The 11,149-nt window shown below is 30.7% G+C and overlaps 1 protein-coding gene across 1 annotated transcript in view; it reads right to left on the reverse strand.

The window, feature by feature from the left end:
- LOC117170649 (muscle calcium channel subunit alpha-1-like) overlaps positions 1–8,117 on the reverse strand; it is a 107,188-nt gene extending 99,071 nt beyond the window's left edge. The window contains exon 1 of the mRNA XM_033357561.1: positions 7,407–8,117. The gene's annotated coding sequence lies outside the window, so the exon portion shown is untranslated. The remainder of the gene's footprint in view (positions 1–7,406) is intronic.
- Between the last annotated feature and the right edge of the window lie 3,032 nt (positions 8,118–11,149).

An 11,149-nucleotide genomic window follows, 5' to 3' on the forward strand; every position in this document is an offset into this window, starting at 1 on the left:
GGGTGAGACGTTCCTAAAAAATGTATCACGTGTTTTTTGAATGGGACCTGCTTTTACAGATTCATGTAAATTTTTTGAAAAATGTGTGGAACCCGACTCTCTAAGTTAACATTCTTTGGTGCTAAACTTGACCTAGTTTCAAAATTTACGTGACATATTTATAAGTTCGATAAATTTTACGAATGAAAACGAAAAAAAATTTGTTTATTGAATTCCATTGTACAAAAACAAAAGTGTTTAATGCAATATATGCGTCTCAATTAAAAAGAAGAAAATAAAAAATAATTTGGATTATCAGAAAATGTGATATATTTTTTTAATTACTTCCACCTTCAGTAACAGAAATATTATCAGTACACATATTGACACAATAATTGGATGCTCAACTTGTATTTTCTTCACGAGTATGTGAAAGTAGTCTAACTTTCTCATTACATTTTTAAGTAAGTGTACTTCATATGTAGAGCGACCTTCAAATTTACAAGGAAAATTTCCCACTTAATTTTTATCATTTATAGTCAAACGGGGTAATTTCGGACATGTGGGGTCAATTTAAACATTCCTACATTTATACTGAGGTTTAACCAGAATCTAGAACAGATAAAGCCTTAACTAGTTCTAGATTCTGGATCAATTTAGGAATCTCGGAATTCACCCCTCATATCCAAAATCAAGCGATCTGACGGTACAACTAATTCAAATTTTATAAACAATTATACTCGCAAAATAAGGCTATTAAAATCCAAAACTGTTTATTATTACAAGAATTTTTAGAAATAAGAAAAATACAAAAATTCATTGCCTATTCTTCAACAATATCTCATTCTATAATGAAGGGTATTGATTTTTCTTGTAAAGTGATACGTTTAAAGTAATATGCATATGAAATTAAAAGTTTAAAATACAAAAAAATCAAATGAGGTAGGGAAGAGTCGGCTATGGTGGATCATAGTGGGGCGAAACTTTTAAATTTGTTGTAAAACAGTTTATAGCTGACAATTCTTTATCGATTTTTATATTTATTATTCAAAACTGTTAACTAAATTATTTTTGTTGCACCACTTTGTACGGGCGTCTTTCGTTTATGAAATCCACTCCCCCCCTCCACCTTAAGTAATATTGTTGAGTAAATTTTTTCGTTTATTCTACCAAGAAAAGATTTTAATTTTAAATGAAGAGAAGTTAAATTGAACCAAAAAGATGCATTTTCATTTTAAAAAATGTGTATTTATAACAAAAATAGATTGAATTGCTACCAAAAGTAATTAATTTCCAAATAAAAATGACGCATTTTCAACAAGAGTTGAAAATTAACTAAGACAGATATTTTAGTCAAAGCAGAATGAAAGTGTCATCAATAATGTTAAATTTTCAACAAAGAAGATTCATTTTCCACTGAATAGTTGAATTTTCAGGCGAAAGCGACGAATTTTCTACAAAAAAGTTGAAGTTTGAAACAAAAATATTAATTTTTAACAAAAAGTTTATTTTCAACCAAACAGTTTAATTCCCAATAAAATAGTTCAACTTTCAGTTTTAAAAAAAATGATTTTGAACGAAAATTCCTATATTTGTTTGAAAATACATGGATTTTGTTTAAAATTCGTCTTTTCTAGCAAAAAATAAACGTTCTTGCTTAAAGTTTCATTTTTTTGGTTAAATATTTGTCATTCGATTTAAAAAGTCATTTCTTTGGTTAAAAATTAAACAATTTTGTTGAAAAGTCATGTAGTTTGTTAAAAATCAATTTTTTTAGTAGAGAATTAATCTTCTTGGTAGGATTCTCGATAAGATTGGAAAAATATGTCCTTTTCGAAGATCATTTCCCTGTAGAGCGAGAACTTTAAAAAATTGGAGCGTAAAACCAAATGAAATAGAAATTGCGCTCCACTTGTCGTATCACGTCATCTAGCCTTTTCAAGGTTGAATGGACTTCGTTCTGAACTATACATAGGTATCTACATCAGTTGTGTCAGCCGGTCCGAAATAAGCAAAATAGTGCTACAATGTCGATCCTCGAAAAACAATTTCTAAAAATATTCACTTGTCGCGCACTCTTCTTAGTTTACACGTCGCTTCTTTCGAAATAGAAAAAAAAACTATTTTCAAATTTACAATTTAAAAAATAAAATGAGAAAACTATTATTACCTTTTTTATTACTAGAATAGTATGCGCGTTATGCGCACACTAATTACCCTTCCTATAGAAAAGAACACTGTTCATTTTCCAACATTTTCTTATATATTTTACAGAAAATCTTACATGTTTGAAAAAGTTGTATGTGATTTATAGAAGTTTCTTTATTATGGCGAGAAAATTCTAGTAAATTTAATATGAATGGCACAATTTTGTTGTATTCATTTACAATTCTTTAAAACTTGCAGATTATTTTTCAAATTAGCAAAATGTGTCTCACCGCCTGTGGAGTTACTCGACACGGTACTTTTAATTTGTTTAACATTTAAAAAACATACACAATACATTTCCAAGATATTTCCAGATAAACTCTTCATCAAAGTAGAATTAAATTCGACTATTTAAATTCTGGGCACATTTTTCACATGGATGTATTAAATGATATTATTTTTATATCAAAATTATATTTTTAAAGTTCAAAATCAAGATAAATGTAACATTTATGTGTATGATGCAACTGAGAAAAATTCAAGATCCATAATGCAACATTTTATTTAATCAAGACAGATATATGCAACAGTGCTTCAATTTGTATTTGAAACGAGCACAATAAAGTAATTTTTAATTATCATTAGCAGTTAAATTAGTATTTTTACAGTAAATGAAAAATAAACACTTTCCATATTTTCATTGCATTATTTACATTTAAATAATAATTTTCAAAATAAAAACTTACCACAAATGGTTAATTTTTGCTAGTTTTTTTTTAATTGAGCTTCTTATTATACTTTGATCCCAGAATAAGACCAATTTTACTTCAAAGTTTGATTCATTAGCGGAAAAAGCTTTTTAGGTTCAAAGTTCAACTACTCAGTTGAAAGTGGAACTATTTCATTCATTTTTTTGTCGATAATTCATTATTTTAGTTGAAAACCCTTTCTTTGTTCAAAATTTAACTATTTTCTGTGAACAAATTTGTTGTAAATCAATTGTTTCACTAAAAAATTTAATTATTCCATGTTTGGTTCAACATTTATCTTCCTCAGTTGAAAATTCAGCTATTTAGTTGAAAATTTCTGCAGATTGTTGAAATTTTGTCTCTTGTGCTGGAATATTAATCTTCTTGGTGGCTAATTTAACTATTTTATTGAAAATTTACTTTTTTTTAGTTGAAAATTAATTCTTTTTTGTCTAAAATTGATCTTTTTGAATAATTTGTGTTTTTGAAACAAAATTATTTAAATTTAAATAATACAATGATATTTGAAAATAAAGTTACTTTTGCTCAACTTAAATACAAATTTTAATTCTGCTGAATATGTTTGACTTTGGTTAAATAACCAAACTTCACATCATAAATCTTACATATTCGTCAGTTTAATTATGTTCACAAATGTGACATTCTTTCGCACTACCTTTAAACTGAATTTGAAATTCTTAATTATGTGTGTCAACTTGGCAACATTCTGTCCTTTTGAGTTTTTCAAATTACATATCGGCATTGAGGAAAAAGGCGCAACAATGATTTGGAGATTTTCGTGACACTCCTATTTTTTAGAGAAGGATTAATTATTTCAAAGATTGATGTAAATTTTCGAAACTCAATGCAAGATCTCAAATGCAAATTGCTATGCTTCGTCAGAATTTTTAATTTGTAATGGCAACCCTTTCGAAATAGAACTGAAAAAAATGGTTAGTTGCGACAAGAAGCTCCTTATTACTAGAGTTGGTACAAGCTACGACAACTACTTCGATGGTAACAGTAACTAATCAGTTTTCTACGGTAGCAAGTCGCCGTTAGTCCTCCTATGAAGGTTATATTAGTGAGGATAGTAATTGTAGTCACAACAAATAAATCAGTTACATTTACCAGCAATTTATTTTCCAATAAATAAAAGTAGTAAAGGTTACAAGTTTCGCCCCTTGGCGATATTGGCAGAACTGAATTCTGAGCAGTGCTGCCAACATTCGCATCGAAATGTTTTGTCATGTTTTCGATGATCGCCATTTTAACCTGAACCTTTACGTATAATGTGTAAACACGTGGAAAATATTGAAGAGCGTCGTATAGAGCTATAGATCCTTAGGGCGTCCTCTACGCTACGGCCTGCACTTAGGGCACCTGTTCATGGAGGCCTGTTTTGAAATAATCGTGGAATTAATATTTTTCATAGGATTTATTTCTAGTTACTTTGTTGTTTTATGGCAAATTTGATTGATTGATAACCTATAAATGCGAACTCGATGTGTCAAATAAATTCAACGAACACTTCAAAACAGGCCTCCGTGAAAAGGTACCCTAATTTCTATAAATACATCATCGTGACAATTCAGCTTGCCAGCGAGATGAATATAATTATATGAATAGTAAGAAAATATAAGATTGAATAGTAATATTATAAAAGATTATATAATAATAAGGATTACTACTTTAAGTAGTAAGATCAACTAATTTATTTGTAAAATAACTAATTTAATAGTAAGACTTAATAACCCAGTGGGCACAAAGTTTGGCGACGTCTTTACGACATAGTTACGACATCTTATGTCCATGTCGTTAAGGTGTCTACGATATCGTAAATAAGTCGTATGATCTGACGATGTCTACGATATCGCAAAGACACCGAAACGACATGGAAATAGGATGTCGTAACGATGTCGTAAAGACGTCGCCAAATGTTGTGCACACTGGGAACTACAGTAGTAACGTTTACTGTTTAAAGTAGTAAACACAACTACCTGAAACTAGTACCTACCATCGAAAATTGTAGCGAGAACAAATAAAGTAGTAAGGACAACTACCACCAATCTTGCGACTAAAAGTAGTAGCCTCAACCACTTTAACAGCAGCAGCATATATTACAAACTAAAATAGATGGGCCTACTACTTTGTTAGTTGTCCCAACCATTTTTTTCAGTGAGGTACTGCCATTAAATAAAACTACTTTAATTACTCTATTTTCCAGGGTTTTCATTTCAACCTCTGGGAAATAATTGAAGAAATAATTCAACAATAATGCAACGTGAGCTTTTCCCATATGAATATAAACTATTTTCAAACTTTAACTCCTTGGGATAAAATCATTAAAAATCGATAGGTGCAAATAAGATTTGAAGGCTTCCATACTTTTGTTTTCAAGTCACTTTTCAGACACATTTTTAAGACAAATTCACTATAGTCACTTTTTAAAGGCAAAAATCTCTTTAGTCACTTTAATCCATCTCATTTTAGATTTTATCTAAGGAAAATTTAATTTCAATCTATGTATGAAATAGCAATCTATGGTAAAAAATGCTATTGAATATCAGATTTCAAACACTTTTCCCTATAATCCTCTTTTCCCCTTTATTAAAGACTTCCTCTTTTTCCCCTATTTTCAAGAAATACATGTTTTTTGGCCTAACATTTTATTACTTGGCTAAAAATTGAATTATTTTATAGGAAATTCAACTTACTCGCTCATATGCTCAAAACACGCGTATGCTCCTACACAATTAAAGTTTGGGAATTATGAAGTAGATCTTTTATATTAGAGAATAAATAATGAATATACATAAAACGGGAGGTATTTAAACTTTATAGGGACACATTAAAAATAAATAACAAGAAATATTTGGTTAGAAAGTCATATTTTTTTACCGAAAATTCAACTTTTTTATTGAATCTTCGTGTGTTTTTCTAAGAAGTGCAACTATCTGATTTTTAAATCCAACTTTATGGTTGAAAATTAATTATTTTCTTATTCCAAATTCAGCTATCTAGTTGGTAATAATTGGTCTTTCTTGGTTAAAAATCAACTTTTTTGTTGAAAATTTATGTTTAGAGATCGAAAGACACATTTTTCTAAAATACTTAACTTTTTAGGTTGAAAAATCAACTTTCTTGTTGAAAATTCTTCGCTTTTGGTAGAAATTCATATTTTCGGTATTAAAAATTAAAGGTTTTTGAAACCATTCGACTTTTTAACTTAAAAACTCGGCTCTTTTGATGAAAATTTAACTCTTTTCGTAGAAAACAGGCGCGGATCTACAATGGTAGCGAAATGGCGCGCGCTCGCGCGTGCGTGCGTACGTGCGCGTGTGTGTGTGTGTGTGTGTGTAAACACCAAATGTTAAGCAGTCCGCCTCCCCTGGATACTTCTCTGGAATCGCGCCTAGTAGAGAATAAACCTTTTTTGGTTCAAAATTTAAACTTCGACTATTTTATTGAGTATTTGTAAAATAAATAATTTATTTTGTTGAATAACTAGAACCAAGAAAGAAACGAATTTCCAATACCAACAACTAATTTTTCAACCAAAGATATAAATTTTCAACTAAAATGATAAATCTTCAACAACAAAAAATGAATTTTTAACAAAGTAACTAAACTTTCAACCAAGTATTGGAATTTTTTACCCAAATAGAATAATTTTCAACCAAGTAGTTTCATTTTTAACCAAAACGTATGGAATTTCTGCCAACAGAGATAAATTTGCAGGAACGACTGAAAAATCCCGAAAAATAAAATTACAGACACTAAAAAATTCACAAACAAGAAAATATTTGAAATAGAAAATATTCGAAATTTAAAAAATTCCGACAATTTAAAATTCGCGAATAATAAAATTCTCAACAGCTTATCATAAATAGAGATTTAGAATTTGTATTGTTCTATTTAGAAAATTGATCATTTTTAAGTGAAAATGTTCAATTCTTAATTATAAACAAAAACGTTTTGTTAAAAATAAATGAAAAACGTTCAGTTTTTTATATTTATAGCCTAAAATTATAATGATATAATTTTGAACATTTACAAAAATATTGATTGATTCAATTTAGAACTAAAGAATGACCGCGTTGATTTCTATTTTTCACTAGGAAACTTTGACCCTTTCAAATTATAAAACCGCAAAATAAAAATTATTATTATGCATGTAAATTATTGAGCGTTTTCGTACAAAGTTTCGGAATCAAAAATTGTTTAAGTTTCAATTTAAAAACTTTTTATTAGAAAAGACTTCTACGTTGAGTGCTTTAATTTGAAGCTAAATTTTTATTATTACAAATGAAAAAAATTTCACCTCTTAAGAGTTAAAATTTTTTAATTTCAATGAACGTGAAACATTTTTGAGAACGTTTTAATAGTTATGCAAAATTTTAAGAAAGTGGTAGTCTGTCCTAAAGTCTTAGACGTCATGTAAAATTTCGAGATCTTATTTTTCCATGTGGAAAGGAAATTTAAAAGGAGTCATATAAAATTGCAGAAGACGTTGAACTTTCAACTCACCACATCTTAAAGACAGCGAAGAATTCTAATATCACGTGAACCGGGCGGATCCGCTCGTCATATCCGTTCGTATTGCACCTGTTTCGCACTCACTGTCACGACGAGGCCGAAGGTGGTGTGGAACTGAATGAGCTAGGGTGTCGGAAATTTCGAAATCGCCGGAAGTCTTTTTTCAGGATTTTTTTCGGCCTTTGGAGCTTGCACTTCCGATTTTTTTCACACGCCAACAAGTCTCGCGCCTGGCCGCTTCCTCTTCTTGCACTAATTCCTCGCCTATATGCTCACTATAAACTTATAAATAGATATCTGGGTGCGTTTGCTTATTTATATTCTTTTATCGCGTTCTCGTTGCCTCTCACACGCACTGAGCCCAGGAGGGATCGAAATTGGACATTTCACAGGAATTTTCTCCTTTTCTTTCTGGGTGAGATAATCCCTGTTCCTTTTTGAAACTCCGGCGACGTCGACAACCACAAGGCAAAAGTAGGATCAATTCGCGGCTAGGAACTATCGCCCTCGAATGCACTGAGTTCAGCTTTCGGCTTTCGATATTATTCGAGAGCGCCACCCCTTCGGCGCAGGGGATGACGATAAGCGCTGGACTCGCTTGGAGAATCTTCCGGAACCGGAAGTTTGTGTCGCCGATTCGGAGAAGGAGTAAAAAAAATGCTTTTTGGCCCTATTTAACACGGGCTAGGCTCGACTTGAATCGGGTGGTATAATATCGTACTCTGGGCTGTTGGGCACCAGCAGTGGTGTTTCACGACAGAAACTAGTGCCCCCTCCGTAGCCGCCGGCTCGACGTCAGCGACGCCTGGCGTCGTGACGCCCGCGACGCCCACCCCCATAACAAGAGGCGCAAGCATCAAGCTCGGGAAAAGTAGAGGATGACAAAACCCACCAAAATACTCGCACATTACTTCGATTAAGGGCACGTGTGTGCTCTTGCCCACACAAAAAGAAGAGGGTGAGATAGGGTGCATGAAAAATAGTCGAAGGGGTGGAAATTGTTTCGTTGAGAGAGAAAATAGTTTCCTCATTCTTTTTTATATTATCGTTGTCTTAAAATATATTCGATAGAAAAGAGTCAAAAGAGAGAAGAAAATAAACATGGTCTTTATTACATTTAGGAATAAGGTAATATTGTGAATTTATTTTTGATAGAGTTCATGAAAAATAAACAATGGGGCGAAAACTGTTTCGTTGGAAAAGAAAATAATTTTCTCACTATATTTTATATTATCGTTGTATTTAAATATTTTTGAAAGAAAAAAGAGAAGCAGAAAATAAACATAGTCTTTATTATAGTTGGGAATGAGGAAGCATTCTGAATTACTTTGTTCATATAGGGTACAAGAAAAATAAACCAACTTGTGGAAATAGTTTCGTTGGGGGAGTGGATATTTTCCTCAGTCTTTTTTATTATATCGGTGTCTTTAAATATTTTCTAAATGAAAGAAAGGAGCAGAAAATAAATAAGTTTTTATAATAGTTAGGAATGAGAAAATATTTTTAATTACTTTTTTTTATAAAGCGCATAAAAAATAGCCAACAGTTTGGAATTTATTTCGTTGGGAGAAAAAATAGTTTCCTCACTCTTTTTTATATCATGGTTGTCTTTAAATATTTTCGAAAGAAAAGGAGAAGCAGAAAATAAAATGGTCTTTATTATGGGTATAAGGATTACCTTTTAGTAAAGTGACCAGAGCTGAACTTGTCTTGCACCTCTTGTTTTTCTTCTAAATTTACAATAGTGATGCCTTATGATTATTTCAAAACCAAAAGAAAAAAATGATCGTTCGAGGGATTGTTGAAAAAACTTAAGTTTTCAATTTATTTATATTCGATGTCATCGAAAAAATGATCTAAATATTAAATATCTTTGGATATTAGGGACCCTTTAAAATTTTTTTTAAAAAGTGTGAAAAATTGTAATTTTTATCAGTTTTTTAAATATTTTCTCACTTCATAACATGCCACTTTAAATTCGATTCAACTGAATCTGAAGTATAATTATCCAAAAAAAATTATTTTAGTTTTTATGAAATAGCATATTTCCTGTGCATTGTATATAAAAATATAAGGAAGTTATAGCAGGCTTAATGAAAAGGAAATCTAAAAAAAATCCCCATTTTTACGAAAGTTCCTTAAAAAGTAAAATTTTTAAATACTGAATTTTTGCTGCAATTTGCGTCTAAGGTTGTGCCTATAACAATAAAAGTACATTAAATAACATATAAATTTTAAAAACTTGAATAATTTCTGACATATATTCATAAAAATGAGTTTTATTTTGAAAATGTATGCCCTCCATTTATATAGATATACATATATTTTATGCATCATTAAAGCTTTTCATATTTGTTTTCCTTTGAAGTACTTTTATTACTATAAAAACAACTTCTAACGCAAATTGTGATGGTAACGCGATATCTAAAGCAATCATACTTCCTAACGAACTTTCATAAAAAATTATATTTTTCAACACGATATAACTTCGGGCGTACGGGAGATTTAACATTTTATTTTTTATAAGTTTTTCTAGAAATTAAATCTGCTTTCACCCATATCCAGAATATTTTTTTCGACAGTGCTGCACAGGAAAAATGTTGTTTCAGAAAAACTAAAACTAAATTATTTTTTGACCAATCATTTAGAAAATTATAACCTCCGAAAATTGCATCTCCTAAACTAGATGAGATGAAAAATTCTTTTTTGTTTGACGGGAAATTTTAGAGACTTACATTTTTCTTCGGACGCATTTGAAGTGGAATGCTCTGAAATAAAGAAATATTTTTCAAAACTGCAAAAACTGTAATTTTTCACAGTTTTTGTCGAATTTTAATGTGTTTCGGATGACCAAAGATATTTAACGCTCAGATACATTTTCACAAGAAAAACGAGGCTTGCGAGCCCTTTTAGTTTGATTTGAATCAAAGACCGCCGTGCAAAATAGGACATCGGGCTTCAAAAAGAGGAAAAAGTAGAACTAATGTGTTACTCTTACAATATTCATTAGGTGAAGTATTTTATAAGGCAAAACAATTTACAGTCAATTCTAGCCTAAATCAAGATGCACCTCCCACCACGGTCCCTGTACGATCTCGCCCAGTGGATGATCAATTAAAAAGAGGCCCGAAGAGCGGAAAACCCTTGTTAGTTTGAATTAAATATTTTAGCATGTCGTCATGAGAAAGCATACGAATTTTTAGAAAAAATGTTCTAAACGTAAAAGTAAGTCATAAATGTACGAATAGTAATATTCATCAAGTGATGTAGAATTTATATTTTCAGTCATGTTCCATTCGTTCAATAACTTTTTTTTTTACGTTTAGAATATTTTCTCCAAAAAGCAGTATCGAGTCCCATGTCAAATGTCAAGATGTGTCAAATATGCTAAACTTCCTGAGATTTCCACCTACCCTAGCATGACCGTCACGTCATGCTTCAAATCTCAATCTTCCACGAAATGTTATATTTGTCACGCCTTACGTCAACAAAAACATTCGCGGTATAAGCGGTGTTCCCTCAAGTCTTAAAATCCGCAAATTTTTACCTTTCGCGGCCCTTAAAATAGGCAAGGGCTTACTGTATTTTCGAATTTTAACATACGCACTAGCCTAAGTTGTAACTTTTTTAGTTTTTAATCAACAAATTTTTCAAACAAATAATTGAAAGTCGGATTTATTGCATTTATCTCCTCAATGTATTGAAAAAGTATATATACATTTTCAATACATTGA

Source organism: Belonocnema kinseyi, chromosome 4, assembly GCF_010883055.1.
Source record: "Belonocnema kinseyi isolate 2016_QV_RU_SX_M_011 chromosome 4, B_treatae_v1, whole genome shotgun sequence".
In the NCBI taxonomy this organism is placed as follows: Eukaryota; Metazoa; Arthropoda; class Insecta; order Hymenoptera; family Cynipidae; genus Belonocnema; species Belonocnema kinseyi.